Genomic DNA, 22,027 nt, shown 5'->3' with positions numbered 1-22,027 from the left:
GTTTTCGTAAGCGAGGCGTGGGACCCACGTGACCGATCGGATCCGTTCCAAAAATACGAAAACCATGAATTATGAAGCGGAGGCCACCCGAGCATAGAAATAGCAAGAAAGAAAAAAAAACAAAAAAAAACCGCACGTAAAATCTAAAAAAAACGCAAACAGGCAACGAAAAAGGGGGGTGCAACACGAAGACTTCCCAGGGGGTCACCCATCCTAGTACTACTCTCGCCCAAGCACGCTTAACTGCGGAGTTCTGATGGGATCCGGTGCATTAGTGCTGGTATGATCGCACCCAAAATACTATCCATGCTTATTGCTTTTATGTCTTAAAAGACGCAGAACCTCCTTTGTTTTCGTACGCGAGGCGTGGGACCCACGTGACCGATTGGCTCCGTTCCAAAAATACGAAAACCATCAACCATGAAGCGGAGGCCACCCGAGCATAGAAACAGCAAGAAAGAAAAAAAAACAAAAAAAAAACAGCACGTAAAATCTAAAAAAAACACAAACGGGCAACGAAAAAGGAGGGTGCAACACGAGGACTTCCCAGGGGGTCACCCATCCTAGTACTACTCTCGCCCAAGCACGCTTAACTGCGGAGTTCTGATGGGATCCGGTGCATTAGTGCTGGTATGATCGCAGAACCTCCTTCGTAAGCGAGGCGTGGGACCCACGTGACCGATCGGCTCCGTTCCAAAAATACGAAAACCATGAACCATGAAGCGGAGGCCACCCGAGCATAGAAATAGCAAGAAAGAAAAAAAAACAAAAAAAAACCGCACGTAAAATCTAAAAAAAACGCAAACAGGCAACGAAAAAGGGGGGTGCAACACGAGGACTTCCCAGGGGGTCACCCATCCTAGTACTACTCTCGCCCAAGCACGCTTAACTGCAGAGTTCTGATGGGATCCGGTGCATTAGTGCTGGTATGATCACAACCGAAATACTATTCATGATTATTGCTTTTATGTGTTAAAAGACGCAGAACCTCCTTTGTTTTCGTACGCGAGGCGTGGGACCCACGAGACCGATCGGCTCCGTTCCAAAAATACGAAAACCATGAACCATGAAGCGGAGGCCACCCGAGCATAGAAATAGCAAGAAAGAAAAAAAAACAAAAAAAAAACCGCACGTAAAATCTAAAAAAACGCAAACGGGCAACGAAAAAAGGGGTGCAACACGAGGACTTCCCAGGGGGTCACCCATCCCAGTACTACTCTCGCCCAAGCACGCTTAACTGCGGAGTTCTGATGGGATCCGGTGCATTAGTGCTGGTATGATCGCACCAGAAATACTATCCATGCTTATTGCTTTTATGTCTTAAAAGACGCAGAACCTCCTTTGTTTTCGTACGCGAGGCGTGGGACCCACGAGACCGATCGGCTCCGTTCCAAAAATACGAAAACCATGAACCATGAAGCGGAGGCCACCCGAGCATAGAAATAGCAAGAAAGAAAAAAAAACAAAAAAAAAACCGCACGTAAAATCTAAAAAAACGCAAACGGGCAACGAAAAAAGGGGTGCAACACGAGGACTTCCCAGGGGGTCACCATCCCAGTACTACTCTCGCCCAAGCACGCTTAAGTGCGGAGTTCTGATGGGATCCGGTGCATTAGTGCTGGTATGATCGCACCCGAAATACTATCCATGCTTATTTCTTTTATGTCTTAAAAGACGCAGAACCTCGTTTGTTTTCGTACGCGAGAAGTGGGACCCACGAGACCGATCGGCTCCGTTCCAAAAATACGAAAACCATGAACCATGAAGCGGAGGCCACCCGAGCATAGAAATAGCAAGAAAGAAAAAAAAACAAAAAAAAAACCGCACGTAAAATCTAAAAAAACGCAAACGGGCAACGAAAAAAGGGGTGCAACACAAGGACTTCCCAGGGGGTCACCCATCCTAGTACTACTCTCGCCAAAGCACGCTTAACTGCGGAATTCTGATGGGATCCGGTGCATTAGTGCTGGTATGATCACAACCGAAATACTATTCATGATTATTGCTTTTATGTCTTAAAAGACGCAGAACCTCCTTTGTTTTCGTACGCGAGGCGTGGGACCCACGAGACCGATCGGCTCCGTTCCAAAAATACGAAAACCATGAACCATGAAGCGGAGGCCACCCGAGCATAGAAATAGCAAGAAAGAAAAAAAAACAAAAAAAAAACCGCACGTAAAATCTAAAAAAACGCAAACGGGCAACGAAAAAAGGGGTGCAACACGAGGACTTCCCAGGGGGTCACCCATCCCAATACTACTCTCGCCCAAGCACGCTTAACTGCGGAGTTCTGATGGGATCCGGTGCATTAGTGCTGGTATGATCGCACCCGAAATACTATCCATGCTTATTGCTTTTATGTCTTAAAAGACGCAGAACCTCCTTTGTTTTCGTACGCGAGGCGTGGGACCCACGAGACCGATCGGCTCCGTTCCAAAAATACGAAAACCATGAACCATGAAGCGGAGGCCACCCGAGCATAGAAATAGCAAGAAATAAAAAAAAACAAAAAAAAAACCGCACGTAAAATCTAAAAAAACGCAAACGGGCAACGAAAAAAGGGGTGCAACACGAGGACTTCCCAGGGGGTCACCATCCTAGTACTACTCTCGCCCAAGCACGCTTAACTGCGGAGTTCTGATGGGATCCGGTGCATTAGTGCTGGTATGATCGCACCCGAAATACTATCCATGCTTATTTCTTTTATGTCTTAAAAGACGCAGAACCTCCTTTGTTTTCGTACGCGAGACGTGGGACCCACGAGACCGATCGGCTCCGTTCCAAAAATACGAAAACCATGAACCATGAAGCGGAGGCCACCCGAGCATAGAAATAGCAAGAAAGAAAAAAAAACAAAAAAAAAACCGCACGTAAAATCTAAAAAAACGCAAACGGGCAACGAAAAAAGGGGTGCAACACGAGGACTTCCCAGGGGGTCACCCATCCTAGTACTACTCTCGCCCAAGCACGCTTAACTGCGGAATTCTGATGGGATCCGGTGCATTAGTGCCGGTATGATCGCACCCGAAATATTATCCATGCTTATTGCTTTTATGTCTTAAAAGACGCAGAACCTCCTTTGTTTTCGTACGCGAGGCGTGGGACCCACGAGACCGATCGGCTCCGTTCCAAAAATACGAAAACCATGAACCATGAAGCGGAGGCCACCCGAGCATAGAAATAGCAAGAAAGAAAAAAAAAACAAAAAAAAAACCGCACGTAAAATCTAAAAAAACGCAAACGGGCAATGAAAAAGGGGGGTGCAACACAAGGACTTCCCAGGGGGTCACCCATCCTAGTACTACTCTCGCCCAAGCACGCTTAACTGCGGAGTTCTGATGGGATCCGGTGCATTAGTGCTGGTATGATCGCACCCGAAATACTATCCATGCTTATTGCTTTTATGTCTTAAAAGACGCAGAACCTCCTTTGTTTTCGTAAGCGAGGCGTGGGACCCACGTGACCGATCGGCTCCGTTCCAAAAATACGAAAACCATGAACCATGAAGCGGAGGCCACCCGAGCATAGAAATAGCAAGAAAGAAAAAAAAAACAAAAAAAAACTGCACGTAAAATCTAAAAAAAACGCAAACAGGCAACGAAAAAGGGGGGTGCAACACGAGGACTTCCCAGGGGGTCACCCATCCTAGTACTACTCTCGCCCAAGCATGCTTAACTGCGGAGTTCTGATGGGATCCGGTGCATTAGTGCTGGTATGATCGCACCCGAAATACTATCCATGTTTATTGCTTTTATGTCTTAAAAGACGCAGAACCTCCTTTGTTTTCGTACGCGAGGCGTGGGACCCACGAGACCGATCGGCTCCGTTCCAAAAATACGAAAACCATGAACCATGAAGCGGAGGCCACCCGAGCATAGAAATAGCAAGAAAGAAAAAAAAAACAAAAAAAAAACCGCACGTAAAATCTAAAAAAACGCAAACGGGCAACGAAAAAAGGGGTGCAACACGAGGACTTCCCAGGGGGTCACCCATCCTAGTACTACTCTCGCCCAAGCACGCTTAACTGCGGACTTCTGATGGGATCTGGTGCATTAGTGCCGGTATGATCGCACCCGAAATATTATCCATGCTTATTGCTTTTATGTCTTAAAAGACGCAGAACCTCCTTTGTTTTCGTACGCGTGGCGTGGGACCCACGAGACCGATCGGCTCCGTTCCAAAAATACGAAAACCATGAACCATGAAGCGGAGGCCACCCGAGCATAGAAATAGCAAGAAAGAAAAAAAAACAAAAAAAAAACGCACGTAAAATCTAAAAAAACGCAAACGGGCAACGAAAAAGTGGGGGTGCAACACGAGGACTTCCCAGGGGGTCACCCATCCTAGTACTACTCTCGCCCAAGCACGCTTAACTGCGGAGTTCTGATGGGATCCGGTGCATTAGTGCTTGTATGATCGCACCCGAAATACTATCCATGCTTATTGCTTTTATGTTTTAAAAGACGCAGAACCTCCTTTGTTTTCGTAAGCGAGGCGTGGGACCCACGTGACCGATCGGCTCCGTTCCAAAAATACGAAAACCATGAACCATGAAGCGGAGGCCACTCGAGCATAGAAATAGCAAGAAAGAAAAAAAAAACAAAAAAAAACCGCACGTAAAATCTAAAAAAAACGCAAACAGGCAACGAAAAAGGGGGGTGCAACACGAGGACTTCCCAGGGGGTCACCCATCCTAGTACTACTCTCGCCCAAGCACGCTTAACTGCGGAGTTCTGATAGGATCCGGTGCATTAGTGCTGGTATGATCGCACCCGAAATACTATCCATGCTTATTGCTTTTATGTCTTAAAAGACGCAGAACCTCCTTTGTTTTCGTAAGCGAGGCGTGGGACCCACGTGACCGATCGGATCCGTTCCAAAAATACGAAAACCATGAATTATGAAGCGGAGGCCACCCGAGCATAGAAATAGCAAGAAAGAAAAAAAAACAAAAAAAAACCGCACGTAAAATCTAAAAAAAACGCAAACAGGCAACGAAAAAGGGGGGTGCAACACGAAGACTTCCCAGGGGGTCACCCATCCTAGTACTACTCTCGCCCAAGCACGCTTAACTGCGGAGTTCTGATGGGATCCGGTGCATTAGTGCTGGTATGATCGCACCCAAAATACTATCCATGCTTATTGCTTTTATGTCTTAAAAGACGCAGAACCTCCTTTGTTTTCGTACGCGAGGCGTGGGACCCACGTGACCGATTGGCTCCGTTCCAAAAATACGAAAACCATCAACCATGAAGCGGAGGCCACCCGAGCATAGAAACAGCAAGAAAGAAAAAAAAACAAAAAAAAAACAGCACGTAAAATCTAAAAAAAACGCAAACGGGCAACGAAAAAGGGGGGTGCAACACGAGGACTTCCCAGGGGGTCACCCATCCTAGTACTACTCTCGCCCAAGCACGCTTAACTGCGGAGTTCTGATGGGATCCGGTGCATTAGTGCTGGTATGATCGCACCCGAAATACTATTCATGATTATTGCTTTTATGTCTTAAAAGACGCAGAACCTCCTTTGTTTTCGTACGCGAGGCGTGGGACCCACGAGACCGATCGGCTCCGTTCCAAAAATACGAAAACCATGAACCATGAAGCGGAGGCCACCCGAGCATAGAAATAGCAACAAAGAAAAAAAAACAAAAAAAAAACCGCACGTAAAATCTAAAAAAACGCAAACGGGCAACGAAAAAAGGGGTGCAACACGAGGACTTCCCAGGGGTCACCCATCCTAGTACTACTCTCGCCCAAGCACGCTTAACTGCGGAGTTCTGATGGGATCCGGTGCATTAGTGCTGGTATGATCGCACCCGAAATACTATCCATGCTTATTGCTTTTATGTCTTAAAAGACGCAGAACCTCCTTTGTTTTCGTACGCGAGGCGTGGGACCCACGAGACCGATCGGCTCCGTTCCAAAAATACGAAAACCATGAACCATGAACCATGAACCATGAAGCGGAGGCCACCCGAGCATAGAAATAGCAAGAAAGAAAAAAAAACAAAAAAAAAACCGCACGTAAAATCTAAAAAAACGCAAACGGGCAACGAAAAAAGGGGTGCAACACGAGGACTTCCCAGGGGGTCACCCATCCTAGTACTACTCTCGCCCAAGCACGCTTAACTGCGGAGTTCTGATGGAATCCGGTGCATTAGTGCTGGTATGATCGCACCCGAAATACTATTCATGATTATTGCTTTTATGTCTTAAAAGACGCAGAACCTCCTTTGTTTTCGTACGCGAGGCGTGGGACCCACGTGACCGATCGGCTCCGTTCCAAAAATACGAAAACCATGAACCATGAAGCGGAGGCCACCCGAGCATAGAAATAGCAAGAAAGAAAAAAAAACAAAAAAAAAACCGCACGTAAAATCTAAAAAAACGCAAACGGGCAACGAAAAAAGGGGTGCAACACGAGGACTTCCCAGGGGTCACCCATCCTAGTACTACTCTCGCCCAAGCACGCTTAACTGCGGAGTTCTGATGGGATCCGGTGCATTAGTGCTGGTATGATCGCACCCGAAATACTATCCATGCTTATTGCTTTTATGTCTTAAAAGACGCAGAACCTCCTTTGTTTTCGTACGCGAGGCGTGGGACCCACGAGACCGATCGGCTCCGTTCCAAAAATACGAAAACCATGAACCATGAACCATGAACCATGAACCATGAAGCGGAGGCCACCCGAGCATAGAAATAGCAAGAAAGAAAAAAAAACAAAAAAAAAACCGCACGTAAAATCTAAAAAAACGCAAACGGGCAACGAAAAAAGGGGTGCAACACGAGGACTTCCCAGGGGGTCACCCATCCTAGTACTACTCTCGCCCAAGCACGCTTAACTGCGGAGTTCTGATGGAATCCGGTGCATTAGTGCTGGTATGATCGCACCCGAAATACAATTCATGATTATTGCTTTTATGTCTTAAAAGACGCAGAACCTCCTTTGTTTTCGTACGCGAGGCGTGGGACCCACGTGACCGATCGGCTCCGTTCCAAAAATACGAAAACCATGAACCATGAAGCGGAGGCCACCCGAGCATAGAAATAGCAAGAAAGAAAAAAAAAAAAAACCGCACGTAAAATCTAAAAAAAACGCAAACAGGCAACGAAAAAAGGGGGTGCAACACGAGGACTTCCCAGGGGGTCACCCATCCTAGTACTACTCTCGCCCAAGCACGCTTAACTGCGGAGTTCTGATGGGATCCGTTGCATTAGTGCTGGTATGATCGCACCCGAAATACTATCCATGCTTATTGCTTTTATGTCTTAAAAGACGCAGAACCTCCTTTGTTTTCGTAAGCGAGGCGTGGGACCCACGTGACCGATCGGCTCCGTTCCAAAAATACGAAAACCATGAACCATGAAGCGGAGGCCACCCGAGCATAGAAATAGCAAGAAAGAAAAAAAAAACAAAAAAAAAACCGCACGTAAAATCTAAAAAAACGCAAACGGGCAACGAAAAAAGGGGTGCAACACGAGGACTTCCCAGGGGGTCACCCATCCTAGTACTACTCTCGCCCAAGCACGCTTAACTGCGGACTTCTGATGGGATCCGGTGCATTAGTGCCGGTATGATCGCACCCGAAATATTATCCATGCTTATTGCTTTTATGTCTTAAAAGACGCAGAACCTCCTTTGTTTTCGTACGCGTGGCGTGGGACCCACGAGACCGATCGGCTCCGTTCCAAAAATACGAAAACCATGAACCATGAAGCGGAGGCCACCCGAGCATAGAAATAGCAAGAAAGAAAAAAAAACAAAAAAAAAACGCACGTAAAATCTAAAAAAACGCAAACGGGCAACGAAAAAGTGGGGGTGCAACACGAGGACTTCCCAGGGGGTCACCCATCCTAGTACTACTCTCGCCCAAGCACGCTTAACTGCGGAGTTCTGATGGGATCCGGTGCATTAGTGCTTGTATGATCGCACCCGAAATACTATCCATGCTTATTGCTTTTATGTTTTAAAAGACGCAGAACCTCCTTTGTTTTCGTAAGCGAGGCGTGGGACCCACGTGACCGATCGGCTCCGTTCCAAAAATACGAAAACCATGAACCATGAAGCGGAGGCCACTCGAGCATAGAAATAGCAAGAAAGAAAAAAAAAACAAAAAAAAACCGCACGTAAAATCTAAAAAAAACGCAAACAGGCAACGAAAAAGGGGGGTGCAACACGAGGACTTCCCAGGGGGTCACCCATCCTAGTACTACTCTCGCCCAAGCACGCTTAACTGCGGAGTTCTGATAGGATCCGGTGCATTAGTGCTGGTATGATCGCACCCGAAATACTATCCATGCTTATTGCTTTTATGTCTTAAAAGACGCAGAACCTCCTTTGTTTTCGTAAGCGAGGCGTGGGACCCACGTGACCGATCGGCTCCGTTCCAAAAATACGAAAACCATGAACCATGAAGCGGAGGCCACCCGAGCATAGAAATAGCAAGAAAGAAAAAAAAAACAAAAAAAAACCGCACCTAAAATCTAAAATAAACGCAAACGGGCAACGAAAAAGGGGGTGCAACACGAGGACTTCCCAGGGGGTCACCCATCCTAGTACTACTCTCGCCCAAGCACACTTAACTGCGGAGTTCTGATGGGATCCGGTGCATTAGTGCTGGTATGATCGCACCCGAAATACTATCCATGCTTATTGCTTTTATGTCTTAAAAGACGCAGAACCTCCTTTGTTTTCGTACGCGAGGCGTGGGACCCACGAGACCGATCGGCTCCGTTCCAAAAATACGAAAACCATGAACCATGAAGCGGAGGCCACCCGAGCATAGAAATAGCAAGAAAGAAAAAAAAACAAAAAAAAAACCGCACGTAAAATCTAAAAAAACGCAAACGGGCAACGAAAAAAGGGGTGCAACACGAGGACTTCCCAGGGGGTCACCCATCCTAGTACTACTCTCGCCCAAGCACGCTTAACTGCGGAGTTCTGATGGAATCCGGTGCATTAGTGCTGGTATGATCGCACCCGAAATACTATTCATGATTATTGCTTTTATGTCTTAAAAGACGCAGAACCTCCTTTGTTTTCGTACGCGAGGCGTGGGACCCACGTGACCGATCGGCTCCGTTCCAAAAATACGAAAACCATGAACCATGAAGCGGAGGCCACCCGAGCATAGAAATAGCAAGAAAGAAAAAAAAACAAAAAAAACGGCACGTAAAATCTAAAAAAAACGCAAACAGGCAACGAAAAAGGGGGGTGCAACACGAGGACTTCCCAGGGGGTCACCCATCCTAGTACTACTCTCGCCCAAGCACGCTTAACTGCGGAGTTCTGATGGGATCCGGTGCATTAGTGCTGGTATGATCGCACCCGAAATACTATCCATGCTTATTGCTTTTATGTCTTAAAAGACGCAGAACCTCCTTTGTTTTCGTAAGCGAGGCGTGGGACCCACGTGACCGATCGGCTCCGTTCCAAAAATACGAAAACCATGAACCATGAAGCGGAGGCCACCCGAGCATAGAAATAGCAAGAAAGAAAAAAAAAACAAAAAAAAACCGCACGTAAAATCTAAAAAAAACGCAAACAGGCAACGAAAAAGGGGGGTGCAACACGAGGACTTCCCAGGGGGTCACCCATCCTAGTACTACTCTCGCCCAAGCACACTTAACTGCGGAGTTCTGATGGGATCCGGTGCATTAGTGCTGGTATGATCGCACCCGAAATACTATCCATGCTTATTGCTTTTATGTCTTGAAAGACGCAGAACCTCCTTTGTTTTCGTACGCGAGGCGTGGGACCCACGTGACCGATCGGCTCCGTTGCAAAAATACGAAAACCATGAACCATGAAGCGGAGGCCACCCGAGCATAGAAATAGCAAGAAAGAAAAAAAAACAAAAAAAAAAAAAACCGCACGTAAAATCTAAAAAAACGCAAACGGGCAACGAAAAAGGGGGGTGCAACACGAGGACTTCCCAGGGGGTCACCCATCCTAGTACTACTCTCGCCCAAGCACACTTAACTGCGAAGTTCTGATGCGATCCGGTGCATTAGTGCTGGTATGATCGCACCCGAAATACTATCCATGCTTATTGCTTTTATGTCTTAAATGACGCAGAACCTCCTTTGTTTTCGTACGCGAGGCGTGGGACCCACGTGACCGATCGGCTACGTTCCAAAAATATGAAAACCATGAACCATGAAGCGGAGGCCACCCGAGCATAGAAATAGCAAGAAAGAAAAAAAAACAAAAAAAAACCGCACGTAAAATCTAAAAAAAACGCAAACAGGCAACGAAAAAGGGGGGTGCAACACGAGGACTTCCCAGGGGGTCACCAATCCTAGTACTACTCTCGCCCAAGCACGCTTAACTGCGGAGTTCTGATGGGATCCGGTGCATTAGTGCTGGTATGATCGCACCCGAAATACTATCCATGCTTATTGCTTTTATGTCTTAAAAGACGCAGAACCTCCTTTGTTTTCGTACGCGAGGCGTGGGACCCACGTGACCGATCGGCTCCGTTCCAAAAATACGAAAACCATCAACCATGAAGCGGAGGCCACCCGAGCATAGAAACAGCAAGAAAGAAAAAAAAAAAAAAAACCGCACGTAAAATCTAAAAAAACGCAAACAGGCAACGAAAAAGGGGGGTGCAACACGAGGACTTCCCAGGGGGTCACCCATCCTAGTACTACTCTCGCCCAAGCACGCTTAACTGCGGAGTTCTGATGGGATCCGGTGCATTAGTGCTGGTATGATCGCACCCGAAATACTATCCATGTTTATTGCTTTTATGTCTTAAAAGACGCATAACCTCCTTTGTTTTCGTACGCGAGGCGTGGGACCCACGAGACCGATCGGCTCCGTTCCAAAAATACGAAAACCATGAACCATGAAGCGGAGGCCACCCGAGCATAGAAATAGCAAGAAAGAAAAAAAAAACAAAAAAAAAACCGCACGTAAAATCTAAAAAAACGCAAACGGGCAACGAAAAAAGGGGTGCAACACGAGGACTTCCCAGGGGGTCACCCATCCTAGTACTACTCTCGCCCAAGCACGCTTAACTGCGGACTTCTGATGGGATCCGGTGCATTAGTGCCGGTATGATCGCACCCGAAATATTATCCATGCTTATTGCTTTTATGTCTTAAAAGACGCAGAACCTCCTTTGTTTTCGTACGCGTGGCGTGGGACCCACGAGACCGATCGGCTCCGTTCCAAAAATACGAAAACCATGAACCATGAAGCGGAGGCCACCCGAGCATAGAAATAGCAAGAAAGAAAAAAAAAACAAAAAAAAACCGCACGTAAAATCTAAAAAAACGCAAACGGGCAACGAAAAAGGGGGGGTGCAACACGAGGACTTCCCAGGGGGTCACCCATCCTAGTACTACTCTCGCCCAAGCACGCTTAACTGCGGAGTTCTGATGGGATCCGGTGCATTAGTGCCGGTATGATCGCACCCGAAATACTATCCATGCTTATTGCTTTTATGTCTTAAAAGACGCAGAACCTCCTTTGTTTTCGTACGCGAGGCGTGGGACCCACGAGACCGATCGGCTCCGTTCCAAAAATACGAAAACCATGAACCATGAACCATGAAGCGGAGGCCACCCGAGCATAGAAATAGCAAGAAAGAAAAAAAAACCGCACGTAAAATCTAAAAAAACGCAAACGGGCAACGAAAAAAGGGGTGCAACACGAGGACTTCCCAGGGGGTCACCCATCCTAGTACTACTCTCGCCCAAGCACGCTTAACTGCGGAGTTCTGATGGAATCCGGTGCATTAGTGCTGGTATGATCGCACCCGAAATACTATTCATGATTATTGCTTTTATGTCTTAAAAGACGCAGAACCTCCTTTGTTTTCGTACGCGAGACGTGGGACCCACGTGACCGATCGGCTCCGTTGCAAAAATACGAAAACCATGAACCATGAAGCGGAGGCCACCCGAGCATAGAAATAGCAAGAAAGAAAAAAAAACAAAAAAAAAACCGCACGTAAAATCTAAAAAAACGCAAACGGGCAACGAAAAAGGGGGGTGCAACACGAGGACTTCCCAGGGGGTCACCCATCCTAATACTACTCTCGCCCAAGCACACTTAACTGCGGAGTTCTGATGGGATCCGGTGCATTAGTGCTGGTATGATCGCACCCGAAATACTATCCATGCTTATTGCTTTTATGTCTTAAAAGACGCAGAACCTCCTTTGTTTTCGTACGCGTGGCGTGGGACCCACGAGACCGATCGGCTCCGTTCCAAAAATACGAAAACCATGAACCATGAAGCGGAGGCCACCCGAGCATAGAAATAGCAAGAAAGAAAAAAAAAACAAAAAAAAACCGCACGTAAAATCTAAAAAAACGCAAACGGGCAACGAAAAAGGGGGGGTGCAACACGAGGACTTCCCAGGGGGTCACCCATCCTAGTACTACTCTCGCCCAAGAACGCTTAACTGCGGAGTTCTGATGGGATCCGGTGCATTAGTGCTGGTATGATCGCACCCGAAATACTATCCATGCTTATTGCTTTTATGTTTTAAAAGACACAGAACCTCCTTTGTTTTCGTAAGCGAGGCGTGGGACCCACGTGACCGATCGGCTCCGTTCCAAAAATAAGAAAACCATGAACCATGAAGCGGAGGCCACCCGAGCATAGAAATAGCAAGAAAGAAAAAAAAACAAAAAAAAAACCGCACGTAAAATCTAAAAAAACGCAAACGGGCAACGAAAAAAGGGGTGCAACACGAGGACTTCCTAGGGGGTCAACCATCCTAGTACTACTCTCGCCCAAGCACGCTTAACTGCGGAGTTCTGATGGGATCCGGTGCATTAGTGCTGGTATGATCGCACCCGAAATACTATCCATGCTTATTGCTTTTATGTCTTAAAAGACGCAGAACCTCCTTTGTTTTCGTAAGCGAGGCGTGGGACCCACGTGACCGATCGGCTCCGTTCCAAAAATACGAAAACCATGAACCATGAAGCGGAGGCCACCCGAGCATAGAAATAGCAAGAAAGAAAAAAAAACAAAAAAAAACTGCACGTAAAATCTAAAAAAAACGCAAACAGGCAACGAAAAAGGGGGGTGCAACACGAGGACTTCCCAGGGGGTCACCCATCCTAGTACTACTCTCGCCCAAGCATGCTTAACTGCGGAGTTCTGATGGGATCCGGTGCATTAGTGCTGGTATGATCGCACCCGAAATACTATCCATGTTTATTGCTTTTATGTCTTAAAAGACGCAGAACCTCCTTTGTTTTCGTACGCGAGGCGTGGGACCCACGAGACCGATCGGCTCCGTTCCAAAAATACGAAAACCATGAACCATGAAGCGGAGGCCACCCGAGCATAGAAATAGCAAGAAAGAAAAAAAAACAAAAAAAAAACCGCACGTAAAATCTAAAAAAACGCAAACGGGCAACGAAAAAAGGGGTGCAACACGAGGACTTCCCAGGGGGTCACCCATCCTAGTACTACTCTCGCCCAAGCACGCTTAACTGCGGACTTCTGATGGGATCCGGTGCATTAGTGCCGGTATGATCGCACCCGAAATATTATCCATGCTTATTGCTTTTATGTCTTAAAAGACGCAGAACCTCCTTTGTTTTCGTACGCGTGGCGTGGGACCCACGAGACCGATCGGCTCCGTTCCAAAAATACGAAAACCATGAACCATGAAGCGGAGGCCACCCGAGCATAGAAATAGCAAGAAAGAAAAAAAAAACAAAAAAAAAAACGCACGTAAAATCTAAAAAAACGCAAACGGGCAACGAAAAAAGGGGTGCAACACGAGGACTTCCCAGGGGGTCACCCATCCTAGTACTACTCTCGCCCAAGCACGCTTAACTGCGGACTTCTGATGGGATCCGGTGCATTAGTGCCGGTATGATCGCACCCGAAATATTATCCATGCTTATTGCTTTTATGTCTTAAAAGACGCAGAACCTCCTTTGTTTTCGTACGCGTGGCGTGGGACCCACGAGACCGATCGGCTCCGTTCCAAAAATACGAAAACCATGAACCATGAAGCGGAGGCCACCCGAGCATAGAAATAGCAAGAAAGAAAAAAAAAACAAAAAAAAACCGCACGTAAAATCTAAAAAAACGCAAACGGGCAACGAAAAAGGGGGGGTGCAACACGAGGACTTCCCAGGGGGTCACCCATCCTAGTACTACTCTCGCCCAAGAACGCTTAACTGCGGAGTTCTGATGGGATCCGGTGCATTAGTGCTGGTATGATCGCACCCGAAATACTATCCATGCTTATTGCTTTTATGTTTTAAAAGACACAGAACCTCCTTTGTTTTCGTAAGCGAGGCGTGGGACCCACGTGACCGATCGGCTCCGTTCCAAAAATAAGAAAACCATGAACCATGAAGCGGAGGCCACCCGAGCATAGAAATAGCAAGAAAGAAAAAAAAACAAAAAAAAAACCGCACGTAAAATCTAAAAAAACGCAAACGGGCAACGAAAAAAGGGGTGCAACACGAGGACTTCCCAGGGGGTCAACCATCCTAGTACTACTCTCGCCCAAGCACGCTTAACTGCGGAGTTCTAATGGGATCCGGTGCATTAGTGCTGGTATGATCGCACCCGAAATACTATCCATGCTTATCGCTTTTATGTCTTAAAAGACGCAGAACCTCCTTTGTTTTCGTAAGCGAGGCGTGGGACCCACGTGACCGATCGGCTCCGTTCCAAAAATACGAAAACCATGAACCATGAAGCGGAGGCCACCCGAGCATAGAAATAGCAAGAAAGAAAAAAAAACAAAAAAAAACTGCACGTAAAATCTAAAAAAAACGCAAACAGGCAACGAAAAAGGGGGGTGCAACACGAGGACTTCCCAGGGGGTCACCCATCCTAGTACTACTCTCGCCCAAGCATGCTTAACTGCGGAGTTCTGATGGGATCCGGTGCATTAGTGCTGGTATGATCGCACCCGAAATACTATCCATGTTTATTGCTTTTATGTCTTAAAAGACGCAGAACCTCCTTTGTTTTCGTACGCGAGGCGTGGGACCCACGAGACCGATCGGCTCCGTTCCAAAAATACGAAAACCATGAACCATGAAGCGGAGGCCACCCGAGCATAGAAATAGCAAGAAAGAAAAAAAAACAAAAAAAAAACCGCACGTAAAATCTAAAAAAACGCAAACGGGCAACGAAAAAAGGGGTGCAACACGAGGACTTCCCAGGGGGTCACCCATCCTAGTACTACTCTCGCCCAAGCACGCTTAACTGCGGACTTCTGATGGGATCCGGTGCATTAGTGCCGGTATGATCGCACCCGAAATATTATCCATGCTTATTGCTTTTATGTCTTAAAAGACGCAGAACCTCCTTTGTTTTCGTACGCGTGGCGTGGGACCCACGAGACCGATCGGCTCCGTTCCAAAAATACGAAAACCATGAACCATGAAGCGGAGGCCACCCGAGCATAGAAATAGCAAGAAAGAAAAAAAAAACAAAAAAAAAAACGCACGTAAAATCTAAAAAAACGCAAACGGGCAACGAAAAAGTGGGGGTGCAACACGAGGACTTCCCAGGGGGTCACCCATCCTAGTACTACTCTCGCCCAAGCACGCTTAACTGCGGACTTCTGATGGGATCCGGTGCATTAGTGCTGGTATGATCGCACCCGAAATACTATCCATGCTTATTGCTTTTATGTTTTAAAAGACGCAGAACCTCCTTTGTTTTCGTAAGCGAGGCGTGGGACCCACGTGACCGATCGGCTCCGTTCCAAAAATACGAAAACCATGAACCATGAAGCGGAGGCCACTCGAGCATAGAAATAGCAAGAAAGAAAAAAAAAACAAAAAAAAACCGCACGTAAAATCTAAAAAAAACGCAAACAGGCAACGAAAAAGGGGGGTGCAACACGAGGACTTCCCAGGGGGTCACCCATCCTAGTACTACTCTCGCCCAAGCACGCTTAACTGCGGAGTTCTGATAGGATCCGGTGCATTAGTGCTGGTATGATCGCACCCGAAATACTATCCATGCTTATTGCTTTTATGTCTTAAAAGACGCAGAACCTCCTTTGTTTTCGTAAGCGAGGCGTGGGACCCACGTGACCGATCGGCTCCGTTCCAAAAATACGAAAACCATGAATTATGAAGCGGAGGCCACCCGAGCATAGAAATAGCAAGAAAGAAAAAAAAACAAAAAAAAACCGCACGTAAAATCTAAAAAAAACGCAAACAGGCAACGAAAAAGGGGGGTGCAACACGAAGACTTCCCAGGGGGTCACCCATCCTAGTACTACTCTCGCCCAAGCACGCTTAACTGCGGAGTTCTGATGGGATCCGGTGCATTAGTGCTGGTATGATCGCACCCAAAATACTATCCATGCTTATTGCTTTTATGTCTTAAAAGACGCAGAACCTCCTTTGTTTTCGTACGCGAGGCGTGGGACCCACGTGACCGATTGGCTCCGTTCCAAAAATACGAAAACCATCAACCATGAAGCGGAGGCCACCCGAGCATAGAAACAGCAAGAAAGAAAAAAAAACAAAAAAAAAAAACAGCACGTAAAATCTAAAAAAAACGCAAACGGGCAACGAAAAAGGGGGTGCAACACGAGGACTTCCCAGGGGGTCACCCATCCTAGTACTACTCTCGCCCAAGCACGCTTAACTGCGGAGTTCTGATGGGATCCGGTGCATTAGTGCTGGTATGATCGCACCCGAAATACTATTCATGATTATTGCTTTTATGTCTTAAAAGACGCAGAACCTCCTTTGTTTTCGTACGCGAGGCGTGGGACCCACGAGACCGATCGGCTCCGTTCCAAAAATACGAAAACCATGAACCATGAAGCGGAGGCCACCCGAGCATAGAAATAGCAAGAAAGAAAAAAAAACAAAAAAAAAACCGCACGTAAAATCTAAAAAAACGCAAACGGGCAACGAAAAAAGGGGTGCAACACGAGGACTTCCCAGGGGTCACCCATCCTAGTACTACTCTCGCCCAAGCACGCTTAACTGCGGAGTTCTGATGGGATCCGGTGCATTAGTGCTGGTATGATCGCACCCGAAATACTATCCATGCTTATTGCTTTTATGTCTTAAAAGACGCAGAACCTCCTTTGTTTTCGTACGCGAGGCGTGGGACCCACGAGACCGATCGGCTCCGTTCCAAAAATACGAAAACCATGAACCATGAACCATGAACCATGAACCATGAAGCGGAGGCCACCCGAGCATCGAAATAGCAAGAAAGAAAAAAAAACAAAAAAAAAACCGCACGTAAAATCTAAAAAAACGCAAACGGGCAACGAAAAAAGGGGTGCAACACGAGGACTTCCCAGGGGGTCACCCATCCTAGTACTACTCTCGCCCAAGCACGCTTAACTGCGGAGTTCTGATGGAATCCGGTGCATTAGTGCTGGTATGATCGCACCCGAAATACAATTCATGATTATTGCTTTTATGTCTTAAAAGACGCAGAACCTCCTTTGTTTTCGTACGCGAGGCGTGGGACCCACGTGACCGATCGGCTCCGTTCCAAAAATACGAAAACCATGAACCATGAAGCGGAGGCCACCCGAGCATAGAAATAGCAAGAAAGAAAAAAAAACAAAAAAAACCGCACGTAAAATCTAAAAAAAACGCAAACAGGCAACGAAAAAAGGGGGTGCAACACGAGGACTTCCCAGGGGGTCACCCATCCTAGTACTACTCTCGCCCAAGCACGCTTAACTGCGGAGTTCTGATGGGATCCGGTGCATTAGTGCTGGTATGATCGCACCCGAAATACTATCCATGCTTATTGCTTTTATGTCTTAAAAGACGCAGAACCTCCTTTGTTTTCGTAAGCGAGGCGTGGGACCCACGTGACCGATCGGCTCCGTTCCAAAAATACGAAAACCATGAACCATGAAGCGGAGGCCACCCGAGCATAGAAATAGCAAGAAAGAAAAAAAAACAAAAAAAAACCGCACCTAAAATCTAAAATAAACGCAAACAGGCAACGAAAAAGGGGGTACAACACGAGGACTTCCCAGGGGGTCACCCATCCTAGTACTACTCTCGCCCAAGCACGCTTAACTGCGGAGTTCTGATGGGATCCGGTGCATTAGTGCTGGTATGATCGCACCCGAAATACTATCCATGCTTATTGCTTTTATGTCTTAAAAGACGCAGAACCTCCTTTGTTTTCGTACGCGAGGCGTGGGACCCACGAGACCGATCGGCTCCGTTCCAAAAATACGAAAACCATGAACCATGAACCATGAACCATGAAGCGGAGGCCACCCGAGCATAGAAATAGCAAGAAAGAAAAAAAAACAAAAAAAAAACCGCACGTAAAATCTAAAAAAACGCAAACGGGCAACGAAAAAAGGGGTGCAACACGAGGACTTCCCAGGGGGTCACCCATCCTAGTACTACTCTCGCCCAAGCACGCTTAACTGCGGAGTTCTGATGGAATCCGGTGCATTAGTGCTGGTATGATCGCACCCGAAATACTATTCATGATTATTGCTTTTATGTCTTAAAAGACGCAGAACCTCCTTTGTTTTCGTACGCGAGGCGTGGGACCCACGTGACCGATCGGCTCCGTTCCAAAAATACGAAAACCATGAACCATGAAGCGGAGGCCACCCGAGCATAGAAATAGCAAGAAAGAAAAAAAAACAAAAAAAACGGCACGTAAAATCTAAAAAAAACGCAAACAGGCAACGAAAAAGGGGGGGTGCAACACGAGGACTTCCCAGGGGGTCACTCATCCTAGTACTACTCTCGCCCAAGCACGCTTAACTGCGGAGTTCTGATGGGATCCGGTGCATTAGTGCTGGTATGATCGCACCCGAAATACTATCCATGCTTATTGCTTTTATGTCTTAAAAGACGCAGAACCTCCTTTGTTTTCGTAAGCGAGGCGTGGGACCCACGTGACCGATCGGCTCCGTTCCAAAAATACGAAAACCATGAACCATGAAGCGGAGGCCACCCGAGCATAGAAATAGCAAGAAAGAAAAAAAAAACAAAAAAAAACCGCACGTAAAATCTAAAAAAAACGCAAACAGGCAACGAAAAAGGGGGGTGCAACACGAGGACTTCCCAGGGGGTCACCCATCCTAGTACTACTCTCGCCCAAGCACACTTAACTGCGGAGTTCTGATGGGATCCGGTGCATTAGTGCTGGTATGATCGCACCCGAAATACTATCCATGCTTATTGCTTTTATGTCTTAAAAGACGCAGAACCTCCTTTGTTTTCGTACGCGAGGCGTGGGACCCACGTGACCGATCGGCTCCGTTGCAAAAATACGAAAACCATGAACCATGAAGCGGAGGCCACCCGAGCATAGAAATAGCAAGAAAGAAAAAAAAACAAAAAAAAAAAAACCGCACGTAAAATCTAAAAAAACGCAAACGGGCAACGAAAAAGGGGGGTGCAACACGAGGACTTCCCAGGGGGTCACCCATCCTAGTACTACTCTCGCCCAAGCACACTTAACTGCGAAGTTCTGATGCGATCCGGTGCATTAGTGCTGGTATGATCGCACCCGAAATACTATCCATGCTTATTGCTTTTATGTCTTAAATGACGCAGAACCTCCTTTGTTTTCGTACGCGAGGCGTGGGACCCACGTGACCGATCGGCTACGTTCCAAAAATATGAAAACCATGAACCATGAAGCGGAGGCCACCCGAGCATAGAAATAGCAAGAAAGAAAAAAAAACAAAAAAAAACCGCACGTAAAATCTAAAAAAAACGCAAACAGGCAACGAAAAAGGGGGGTGCAACACGAGGACTTCCCAGGGGGTCACCAATCCTAGTACTACTCTCGCCCAAGCACGCTTAACTGCGGAGTTCTGATGGGATCCGGTGCATTAGTGCTGGTATGATCGCACCCGAAATACTATCCATGCTTATTGCTTTTATGTCTTAAAAGACGCAGAATCTCCTTTGTTTTCGTACGCGAGGCGTGGGACCCACGTGACCGATCGGCTCCGTTCCAAAAATACGAAAACCATCAACCATGAAGCGGAGGCCACCCGAGCATAGAAACAGCAAGAAAGAAAAAAAAAAAAAAAAAACCGCACGTAAAATCTAAAAAAACGCAAACAGGCAACGAAAAAGGGGGGTGCAACACGAGGACTTCCCAGGGGGTCACCCATCCTAGTACTACTCTCGCCCAAGCACGCTTAACTGCGGAGTTCTGATGGGATCCGGTGCATTAGTGCTGGTATGATCGCACCCGAAATACTATCCATGTTTATTGCTTTTATGTCTTAAAAGACGCATAACCTCCTTTGTTTTCGTACGCGAGGCGTGGGACCCACGAGACCGATCGGCTCCGTTCCAAAAATACGAAAACCATGAACCATGAAGCGGAGGCCACCCGAGCATAGAAATAGCAAGAAAGAAAAAAAAAACAAAAAAAAACCGCACGTAAAATCTAAAAAAACGCAAACGGGCAACGAAAAAAGGGGTGCAACACGAGGACTTCCCAGGGGGTCACCCATCCTAGTACTACTCTCGCCCAAGCACGCTTAACTGCGGACTTCTGATGGGATCCGGTGCATTAGTGCCGGTATGATCGCACCCGAAATATTATCCATGCTTATTGCTTTTATGTCTTAAAAGACGCAGAACCTCCTTTGTTTTCGTACGCGTGGCGTGGGACCCACGAGACCGATCGGCTCCGTTCCAAAAATACGAAAACCATGAACCATGAAGCGGAGGCCACCCGAGCATAGAAATAGCAAGAAAGAAAAAAAAAAACAAAAAAAAACCGCACGTAAAATCTAAAAAAACGCAAACGGGCAACGAAAAAGGGGGGGTGCAACACGAGGACTTCCCAGGGGGTCACCCATCCTAGTACTACTCTCGCCCAAGCACGCTTAACTGCGGAGTTCTGATGGGATCCGGTGCATTAGTGCCGGTATGATCGCACCCGAAATACTATCCATGCTTATTGCTTTTATGTCTTAAAAGACGCAGAACCTCCTTTGTTTTCGTACGCGAGGCGTGGGACCCACGAGACCGATCGGCTCCGTTCCAAAAATACGAAAACCATGAACCATGAACCATGAAGCGGAGGCCACCCGAGCATAGAAATAGCAAGAAAGAAAAAAAAACAAAAAAAAAACCGCACGTAAAATCTAAAAAAACGCAAACGGGCAACGAAAAAAGGGGTGCAACACGAGGACTTCCCAGGGGGTCACCCATCCTAGTACTACTCTCGCCCAAGCACGCTTAACTGCGGAGTTCTGATGGAATCCGGTGCATTAGTGCTGGTATGATCGCACCCGAAATACTATTCATGATTATTGCTTTTATGTCTTAAAAGACGCAGAACCTCCTTTGTTTTCGTACGCGAGACGTGGGACCCACGTGACCGATCGGCTCCGTTGCAAAAATACGAAAACCATGAACCATGAAGCGGAGGCCACCCGAGCATAGAAATAGCAAGAAAGAAAAAAAAACAAAAAAAAAACCGCACGTAAAATCTAAAAAAACGCAAACGGGCAACGAAAAAGGGGGGTGCAACACGAGGACTTCCCAGGGGGTCACCCATCCTAGTACTACTCTCGCCCAAGCACACTTAACTGCGGAGTTCTGATGGGATCCGGTGCATTAGTGCTGGTATGATCGCACCCGAAATACTATCCATGCTTATTGCTTTTATGTCTTAAAAGACGCAGAACCTCCTTTGTTTTCGTACGCGAGGCGTGGGACCCACGTGACCGATCGGCTCCGTTCCAAAAATACGAAAACCATGAACCATGAAGCGGAGGCCACCCGAGCATAGAAATAGCAAGAAAGAAAAAAAAACAAAAAAAAACCGCACGTAAAATCTAAAAAAAACGCAAACAGGCAACGAAAAAGGGGGGTGCAACACGAGGACTTCCCAGGGGGTCACCCATCCTAGTACTACTCTCGCCCAAGCACGCTTAACTGCGGAGTTCTGATGGGATCCGGTGCATTAGTGCTGGTATGATCGCACCCGAAATACTATCCATGCTTATTGCTTTTATGTCTTAAAAGACGCAGAACCTCCTTTGTTTTCGTACGCGAGGCGTGGGACCCACGTGACCG

General features: G+C 47.0%; 63 non-coding genes across 63 annotated transcripts; all 63 read right to left on the bottom strand.

Moving 5' to 3' along the window:
• Positions 1 to 175: 175 nt before the first annotated feature.
• On the bottom strand, positions 176 to 294 carry LOC145155400 (5S ribosomal RNA). Its single transcript, XR_013735843.1, has one exon. It is a non-coding gene; the product is annotated as a 5S ribosomal RNA (ribosomal RNA).
• A 231-nt stretch (positions 295 to 525) lies between these two features.
• LOC145147289 (5S ribosomal RNA) lies at positions 526 to 644 on the bottom strand. Its single transcript, XR_013728197.1, has one exon. It is a non-coding gene; the product is annotated as a 5S ribosomal RNA (ribosomal RNA).
• A 177-nt stretch (positions 645 to 821) lies between these two features.
• LOC145145980 (5S ribosomal RNA) lies at positions 822 to 940 on the bottom strand. Its single transcript, XR_013726929.1, has one exon. It is a non-coding gene; the product is annotated as a 5S ribosomal RNA (ribosomal RNA).
• Positions 941 to 1,169: 229 nt separating this feature from the next.
• On the bottom strand, positions 1,170 to 1,288 carry LOC145155415 (5S ribosomal RNA). Its single transcript, XR_013735857.1, has one exon. It is a non-coding gene; the product is annotated as a 5S ribosomal RNA (ribosomal RNA).
• A 229-nt stretch (positions 1,289 to 1,517) lies between these two features.
• LOC145149215 (5S ribosomal RNA) lies at positions 1,518 to 1,635 on the bottom strand. The gene has a single exon (XR_013730068.1). It is a non-coding gene; the product is annotated as a 5S ribosomal RNA (ribosomal RNA).
• A 229-nt stretch (positions 1,636 to 1,864) lies between these two features.
• LOC145149954 (5S ribosomal RNA) lies at positions 1,865 to 1,983 on the bottom strand. Its single transcript, XR_013730789.1, has one exon. It is a non-coding gene; the product is annotated as a 5S ribosomal RNA (ribosomal RNA).
• Positions 1,984 to 2,212: 229 nt separating this feature from the next.
• On the bottom strand, positions 2,213 to 2,331 carry LOC145134171 (5S ribosomal RNA). The gene has a single exon (XR_013718967.1). It is a non-coding gene; the product is annotated as a 5S ribosomal RNA (ribosomal RNA).
• A 229-nt stretch (positions 2,332 to 2,560) lies between these two features.
• LOC145145866 (5S ribosomal RNA) lies at positions 2,561 to 2,678 on the bottom strand. The gene has a single exon (XR_013726819.1). It is a non-coding gene; the product is annotated as a 5S ribosomal RNA (ribosomal RNA).
• A 229-nt stretch (positions 2,679 to 2,907) lies between these two features.
• On the bottom strand, positions 2,908 to 3,026 carry LOC145136526 (5S ribosomal RNA). Its single transcript, XR_013720519.1, has one exon. It is a non-coding gene; the product is annotated as a 5S ribosomal RNA (ribosomal RNA).
• Positions 3,027 to 3,257: 231 nt separating this feature from the next.
• Positions 3,258 to 3,376, bottom strand: LOC145154227 (5S ribosomal RNA). Its single transcript, XR_013734710.1, has one exon. It is a non-coding gene; the product is annotated as a 5S ribosomal RNA (ribosomal RNA).
• Positions 3,377 to 3,607: 231 nt separating this feature from the next.
• On the bottom strand, positions 3,608 to 3,726 carry LOC145136170 (5S ribosomal RNA). The gene has a single exon (XR_013720272.1). It is a non-coding gene; the product is annotated as a 5S ribosomal RNA (ribosomal RNA).
• A 230-nt stretch (positions 3,727 to 3,956) lies between these two features.
• On the bottom strand, positions 3,957 to 4,075 carry LOC145147166 (5S ribosomal RNA). The gene has a single exon (XR_013728078.1). It is a non-coding gene; the product is annotated as a 5S ribosomal RNA (ribosomal RNA).
• Positions 4,076 to 4,305: 230 nt separating this feature from the next.
• LOC145144570 (5S ribosomal RNA) lies at positions 4,306 to 4,424 on the bottom strand. The gene has a single exon (XR_013725582.1). It is a non-coding gene; the product is annotated as a 5S ribosomal RNA (ribosomal RNA).
• Positions 4,425 to 4,655: 231 nt separating this feature from the next.
• LOC145138465 (5S ribosomal RNA) lies at positions 4,656 to 4,774 on the bottom strand. Its single transcript, XR_013721541.1, has one exon. It is a non-coding gene; the product is annotated as a 5S ribosomal RNA (ribosomal RNA).
• A 230-nt stretch (positions 4,775 to 5,004) lies between these two features.
• On the bottom strand, positions 5,005 to 5,123 carry LOC145155399 (5S ribosomal RNA). Its single transcript, XR_013735842.1, has one exon. It is a non-coding gene; the product is annotated as a 5S ribosomal RNA (ribosomal RNA).
• Positions 5,124 to 5,354: 231 nt separating this feature from the next.
• Positions 5,355 to 5,473, bottom strand: LOC145151989 (5S ribosomal RNA). The gene has a single exon (XR_013732528.1). It is a non-coding gene; the product is annotated as a 5S ribosomal RNA (ribosomal RNA).
• Positions 5,474 to 5,702: 229 nt separating this feature from the next.
• LOC145143499 (5S ribosomal RNA) lies at positions 5,703 to 5,820 on the bottom strand. Its single transcript, XR_013724530.1, has one exon. It is a non-coding gene; the product is annotated as a 5S ribosomal RNA (ribosomal RNA).
• A 243-nt stretch (positions 5,821 to 6,063) lies between these two features.
• LOC145155340 (5S ribosomal RNA) lies at positions 6,064 to 6,182 on the bottom strand. Its single transcript, XR_013735786.1, has one exon. It is a non-coding gene; the product is annotated as a 5S ribosomal RNA (ribosomal RNA).
• A 229-nt stretch (positions 6,183 to 6,411) lies between these two features.
• Positions 6,412 to 6,529, bottom strand: LOC145143498 (5S ribosomal RNA). The gene has a single exon (XR_013724529.1). It is a non-coding gene; the product is annotated as a 5S ribosomal RNA (ribosomal RNA).
• A 250-nt stretch (positions 6,530 to 6,779) lies between these two features.
• On the bottom strand, positions 6,780 to 6,898 carry LOC145155339 (5S ribosomal RNA). Its single transcript, XR_013735785.1, has one exon. It is a non-coding gene; the product is annotated as a 5S ribosomal RNA (ribosomal RNA).
• A 225-nt stretch (positions 6,899 to 7,123) lies between these two features.
• On the bottom strand, positions 7,124 to 7,242 carry LOC145139164 (5S ribosomal RNA). Its single transcript, XR_013721844.1, has one exon. It is a non-coding gene; the product is annotated as a 5S ribosomal RNA (ribosomal RNA).
• A 230-nt stretch (positions 7,243 to 7,472) lies between these two features.
• LOC145144479 (5S ribosomal RNA) lies at positions 7,473 to 7,591 on the bottom strand. The gene has a single exon (XR_013725488.1). It is a non-coding gene; the product is annotated as a 5S ribosomal RNA (ribosomal RNA).
• A 230-nt stretch (positions 7,592 to 7,821) lies between these two features.
• Positions 7,822 to 7,940, bottom strand: LOC145144569 (5S ribosomal RNA). The gene has a single exon (XR_013725581.1). It is a non-coding gene; the product is annotated as a 5S ribosomal RNA (ribosomal RNA).
• Positions 7,941 to 8,171: 231 nt separating this feature from the next.
• Positions 8,172 to 8,290, bottom strand: LOC145138460 (5S ribosomal RNA). The gene has a single exon (XR_013721539.1). It is a non-coding gene; the product is annotated as a 5S ribosomal RNA (ribosomal RNA).
• Positions 8,291 to 8,520: 230 nt separating this feature from the next.
• On the bottom strand, positions 8,521 to 8,639 carry LOC145154089 (5S ribosomal RNA). The gene has a single exon (XR_013734572.1). It is a non-coding gene; the product is annotated as a 5S ribosomal RNA (ribosomal RNA).
• Positions 8,640 to 8,868: 229 nt separating this feature from the next.
• LOC145155338 (5S ribosomal RNA) lies at positions 8,869 to 8,987 on the bottom strand. Its single transcript, XR_013735784.1, has one exon. It is a non-coding gene; the product is annotated as a 5S ribosomal RNA (ribosomal RNA).
• A 229-nt stretch (positions 8,988 to 9,216) lies between these two features.
• LOC145151988 (5S ribosomal RNA) lies at positions 9,217 to 9,335 on the bottom strand. The gene has a single exon (XR_013732527.1). It is a non-coding gene; the product is annotated as a 5S ribosomal RNA (ribosomal RNA).
• Positions 9,336 to 9,566: 231 nt separating this feature from the next.
• On the bottom strand, positions 9,567 to 9,685 carry LOC145154087 (5S ribosomal RNA). Its single transcript, XR_013734571.1, has one exon. It is a non-coding gene; the product is annotated as a 5S ribosomal RNA (ribosomal RNA).
• Positions 9,686 to 9,919: 234 nt separating this feature from the next.
• Positions 9,920 to 10,038, bottom strand: LOC145147244 (5S ribosomal RNA). Its single transcript, XR_013728152.1, has one exon. It is a non-coding gene; the product is annotated as a 5S ribosomal RNA (ribosomal RNA).
• A 230-nt stretch (positions 10,039 to 10,268) lies between these two features.
• Positions 10,269 to 10,387, bottom strand: LOC145145003 (5S ribosomal RNA). Its single transcript, XR_013725997.1, has one exon. It is a non-coding gene; the product is annotated as a 5S ribosomal RNA (ribosomal RNA).
• A 226-nt stretch (positions 10,388 to 10,613) lies between these two features.
• Positions 10,614 to 10,732, bottom strand: LOC145151986 (5S ribosomal RNA). The gene has a single exon (XR_013732525.1). It is a non-coding gene; the product is annotated as a 5S ribosomal RNA (ribosomal RNA).
• A 230-nt stretch (positions 10,733 to 10,962) lies between these two features.
• On the bottom strand, positions 10,963 to 11,081 carry LOC145144478 (5S ribosomal RNA). The gene has a single exon (XR_013725487.1). It is a non-coding gene; the product is annotated as a 5S ribosomal RNA (ribosomal RNA).
• A 231-nt stretch (positions 11,082 to 11,312) lies between these two features.
• On the bottom strand, positions 11,313 to 11,431 carry LOC145152496 (5S ribosomal RNA). Its single transcript, XR_013733025.1, has one exon. It is a non-coding gene; the product is annotated as a 5S ribosomal RNA (ribosomal RNA).
• A 225-nt stretch (positions 11,432 to 11,656) lies between these two features.
• Positions 11,657 to 11,775, bottom strand: LOC145155337 (5S ribosomal RNA). The gene has a single exon (XR_013735783.1). It is a non-coding gene; the product is annotated as a 5S ribosomal RNA (ribosomal RNA).
• Positions 11,776 to 12,005: 230 nt separating this feature from the next.
• Positions 12,006 to 12,124, bottom strand: LOC145141880 (5S ribosomal RNA). Its single transcript, XR_013722992.1, has one exon. It is a non-coding gene; the product is annotated as a 5S ribosomal RNA (ribosomal RNA).
• A 231-nt stretch (positions 12,125 to 12,355) lies between these two features.
• LOC145139509 (5S ribosomal RNA) lies at positions 12,356 to 12,474 on the bottom strand. The gene has a single exon (XR_013721926.1). It is a non-coding gene; the product is annotated as a 5S ribosomal RNA (ribosomal RNA).
• A 229-nt stretch (positions 12,475 to 12,703) lies between these two features.
• Positions 12,704 to 12,822, bottom strand: LOC145144138 (5S ribosomal RNA). The gene has a single exon (XR_013725155.1). It is a non-coding gene; the product is annotated as a 5S ribosomal RNA (ribosomal RNA).
• Positions 12,823 to 13,052: 230 nt separating this feature from the next.
• LOC145136156 (5S ribosomal RNA) lies at positions 13,053 to 13,171 on the bottom strand. The gene has a single exon (XR_013720263.1). It is a non-coding gene; the product is annotated as a 5S ribosomal RNA (ribosomal RNA).
• A 229-nt stretch (positions 13,172 to 13,400) lies between these two features.
• On the bottom strand, positions 13,401 to 13,519 carry LOC145144477 (5S ribosomal RNA). Its single transcript, XR_013725486.1, has one exon. It is a non-coding gene; the product is annotated as a 5S ribosomal RNA (ribosomal RNA).
• Positions 13,520 to 13,749: 230 nt separating this feature from the next.
• On the bottom strand, positions 13,750 to 13,868 carry LOC145144476 (5S ribosomal RNA). Its single transcript, XR_013725485.1, has one exon. It is a non-coding gene; the product is annotated as a 5S ribosomal RNA (ribosomal RNA).
• Positions 13,869 to 14,099: 231 nt separating this feature from the next.
• LOC145139502 (5S ribosomal RNA) lies at positions 14,100 to 14,218 on the bottom strand. The gene has a single exon (XR_013721925.1). It is a non-coding gene; the product is annotated as a 5S ribosomal RNA (ribosomal RNA).
• Positions 14,219 to 14,447: 229 nt separating this feature from the next.
• On the bottom strand, positions 14,448 to 14,566 carry LOC145138706 (5S ribosomal RNA). Its single transcript, XR_013721671.1, has one exon. It is a non-coding gene; the product is annotated as a 5S ribosomal RNA (ribosomal RNA).
• Positions 14,567 to 14,796: 230 nt separating this feature from the next.
• Positions 14,797 to 14,915, bottom strand: LOC145136149 (5S ribosomal RNA). Its single transcript, XR_013720259.1, has one exon. It is a non-coding gene; the product is annotated as a 5S ribosomal RNA (ribosomal RNA).
• Positions 14,916 to 15,144: 229 nt separating this feature from the next.
• LOC145144475 (5S ribosomal RNA) lies at positions 15,145 to 15,263 on the bottom strand. Its single transcript, XR_013725484.1, has one exon. It is a non-coding gene; the product is annotated as a 5S ribosomal RNA (ribosomal RNA).
• Positions 15,264 to 15,495: 232 nt separating this feature from the next.
• On the bottom strand, positions 15,496 to 15,614 carry LOC145144043 (5S ribosomal RNA). Its single transcript, XR_013725064.1, has one exon. It is a non-coding gene; the product is annotated as a 5S ribosomal RNA (ribosomal RNA).
• A 231-nt stretch (positions 15,615 to 15,845) lies between these two features.
• On the bottom strand, positions 15,846 to 15,964 carry LOC145138452 (5S ribosomal RNA). The gene has a single exon (XR_013721536.1). It is a non-coding gene; the product is annotated as a 5S ribosomal RNA (ribosomal RNA).
• Positions 15,965 to 16,194: 230 nt separating this feature from the next.
• On the bottom strand, positions 16,195 to 16,313 carry LOC145155398 (5S ribosomal RNA). The gene has a single exon (XR_013735841.1). It is a non-coding gene; the product is annotated as a 5S ribosomal RNA (ribosomal RNA).
• Positions 16,314 to 16,545: 232 nt separating this feature from the next.
• Positions 16,546 to 16,664, bottom strand: LOC145151985 (5S ribosomal RNA). The gene has a single exon (XR_013732524.1). It is a non-coding gene; the product is annotated as a 5S ribosomal RNA (ribosomal RNA).
• Positions 16,665 to 16,893: 229 nt separating this feature from the next.
• On the bottom strand, positions 16,894 to 17,011 carry LOC145143497 (5S ribosomal RNA). Its single transcript, XR_013724528.1, has one exon. It is a non-coding gene; the product is annotated as a 5S ribosomal RNA (ribosomal RNA).
• A 250-nt stretch (positions 17,012 to 17,261) lies between these two features.
• Positions 17,262 to 17,380, bottom strand: LOC145155335 (5S ribosomal RNA). Its single transcript, XR_013735781.1, has one exon. It is a non-coding gene; the product is annotated as a 5S ribosomal RNA (ribosomal RNA).
• Positions 17,381 to 17,609: 229 nt separating this feature from the next.
• Positions 17,610 to 17,728, bottom strand: LOC145151984 (5S ribosomal RNA). Its single transcript, XR_013732523.1, has one exon. It is a non-coding gene; the product is annotated as a 5S ribosomal RNA (ribosomal RNA).
• A 229-nt stretch (positions 17,729 to 17,957) lies between these two features.
• LOC145155668 (5S ribosomal RNA) lies at positions 17,958 to 18,076 on the bottom strand. Its single transcript, XR_013736097.1, has one exon. It is a non-coding gene; the product is annotated as a 5S ribosomal RNA (ribosomal RNA).
• A 243-nt stretch (positions 18,077 to 18,319) lies between these two features.
• On the bottom strand, positions 18,320 to 18,438 carry LOC145155334 (5S ribosomal RNA). The gene has a single exon (XR_013735780.1). It is a non-coding gene; the product is annotated as a 5S ribosomal RNA (ribosomal RNA).
• Positions 18,439 to 18,668: 230 nt separating this feature from the next.
• Positions 18,669 to 18,787, bottom strand: LOC145143614 (5S ribosomal RNA). Its single transcript, XR_013724643.1, has one exon. It is a non-coding gene; the product is annotated as a 5S ribosomal RNA (ribosomal RNA).
• Positions 18,788 to 19,018: 231 nt separating this feature from the next.
• LOC145154086 (5S ribosomal RNA) lies at positions 19,019 to 19,137 on the bottom strand. The gene has a single exon (XR_013734570.1). It is a non-coding gene; the product is annotated as a 5S ribosomal RNA (ribosomal RNA).
• A 233-nt stretch (positions 19,138 to 19,370) lies between these two features.
• On the bottom strand, positions 19,371 to 19,489 carry LOC145147243 (5S ribosomal RNA). Its single transcript, XR_013728151.1, has one exon. It is a non-coding gene; the product is annotated as a 5S ribosomal RNA (ribosomal RNA).
• A 230-nt stretch (positions 19,490 to 19,719) lies between these two features.
• On the bottom strand, positions 19,720 to 19,838 carry LOC145145002 (5S ribosomal RNA). The gene has a single exon (XR_013725996.1). It is a non-coding gene; the product is annotated as a 5S ribosomal RNA (ribosomal RNA).
• A 228-nt stretch (positions 19,839 to 20,066) lies between these two features.
• On the bottom strand, positions 20,067 to 20,185 carry LOC145151983 (5S ribosomal RNA). Its single transcript, XR_013732522.1, has one exon. It is a non-coding gene; the product is annotated as a 5S ribosomal RNA (ribosomal RNA).
• A 229-nt stretch (positions 20,186 to 20,414) lies between these two features.
• LOC145144474 (5S ribosomal RNA) lies at positions 20,415 to 20,533 on the bottom strand. The gene has a single exon (XR_013725483.1). It is a non-coding gene; the product is annotated as a 5S ribosomal RNA (ribosomal RNA).
• Positions 20,534 to 20,765: 232 nt separating this feature from the next.
• On the bottom strand, positions 20,766 to 20,884 carry LOC145152495 (5S ribosomal RNA). The gene has a single exon (XR_013733024.1). It is a non-coding gene; the product is annotated as a 5S ribosomal RNA (ribosomal RNA).
• Positions 20,885 to 21,120: 236 nt separating this feature from the next.
• On the bottom strand, positions 21,121 to 21,239 carry LOC145155333 (5S ribosomal RNA). The gene has a single exon (XR_013735779.1). It is a non-coding gene; the product is annotated as a 5S ribosomal RNA (ribosomal RNA).
• A 230-nt stretch (positions 21,240 to 21,469) lies between these two features.
• Positions 21,470 to 21,588, bottom strand: LOC145154085 (5S ribosomal RNA). The gene has a single exon (XR_013734569.1). It is a non-coding gene; the product is annotated as a 5S ribosomal RNA (ribosomal RNA).
• A 230-nt stretch (positions 21,589 to 21,818) lies between these two features.
• On the bottom strand, positions 21,819 to 21,937 carry LOC145151982 (5S ribosomal RNA). The gene has a single exon (XR_013732521.1). It is a non-coding gene; the product is annotated as a 5S ribosomal RNA (ribosomal RNA).
• Between the last annotated feature and the right edge of the window lie 90 nt (positions 21,938 to 22,027).

This window comes from Lactuca virosa, chromosome 1, assembly GCF_052849685.1.
Source record: "Lactuca virosa cultivar CGN04683 chromosome 1, Lactuca_virosa_CGN04683_v6, whole genome shotgun sequence".
Classification (NCBI taxonomy): Eukaryota; Viridiplantae; Streptophyta; class Magnoliopsida; order Asterales; family Asteraceae; genus Lactuca; species Lactuca virosa.
The sequence above is the reverse complement of the archived record's forward strand: the minus strand, read 5'-3'. Positions and strand labels throughout refer to the sequence as shown.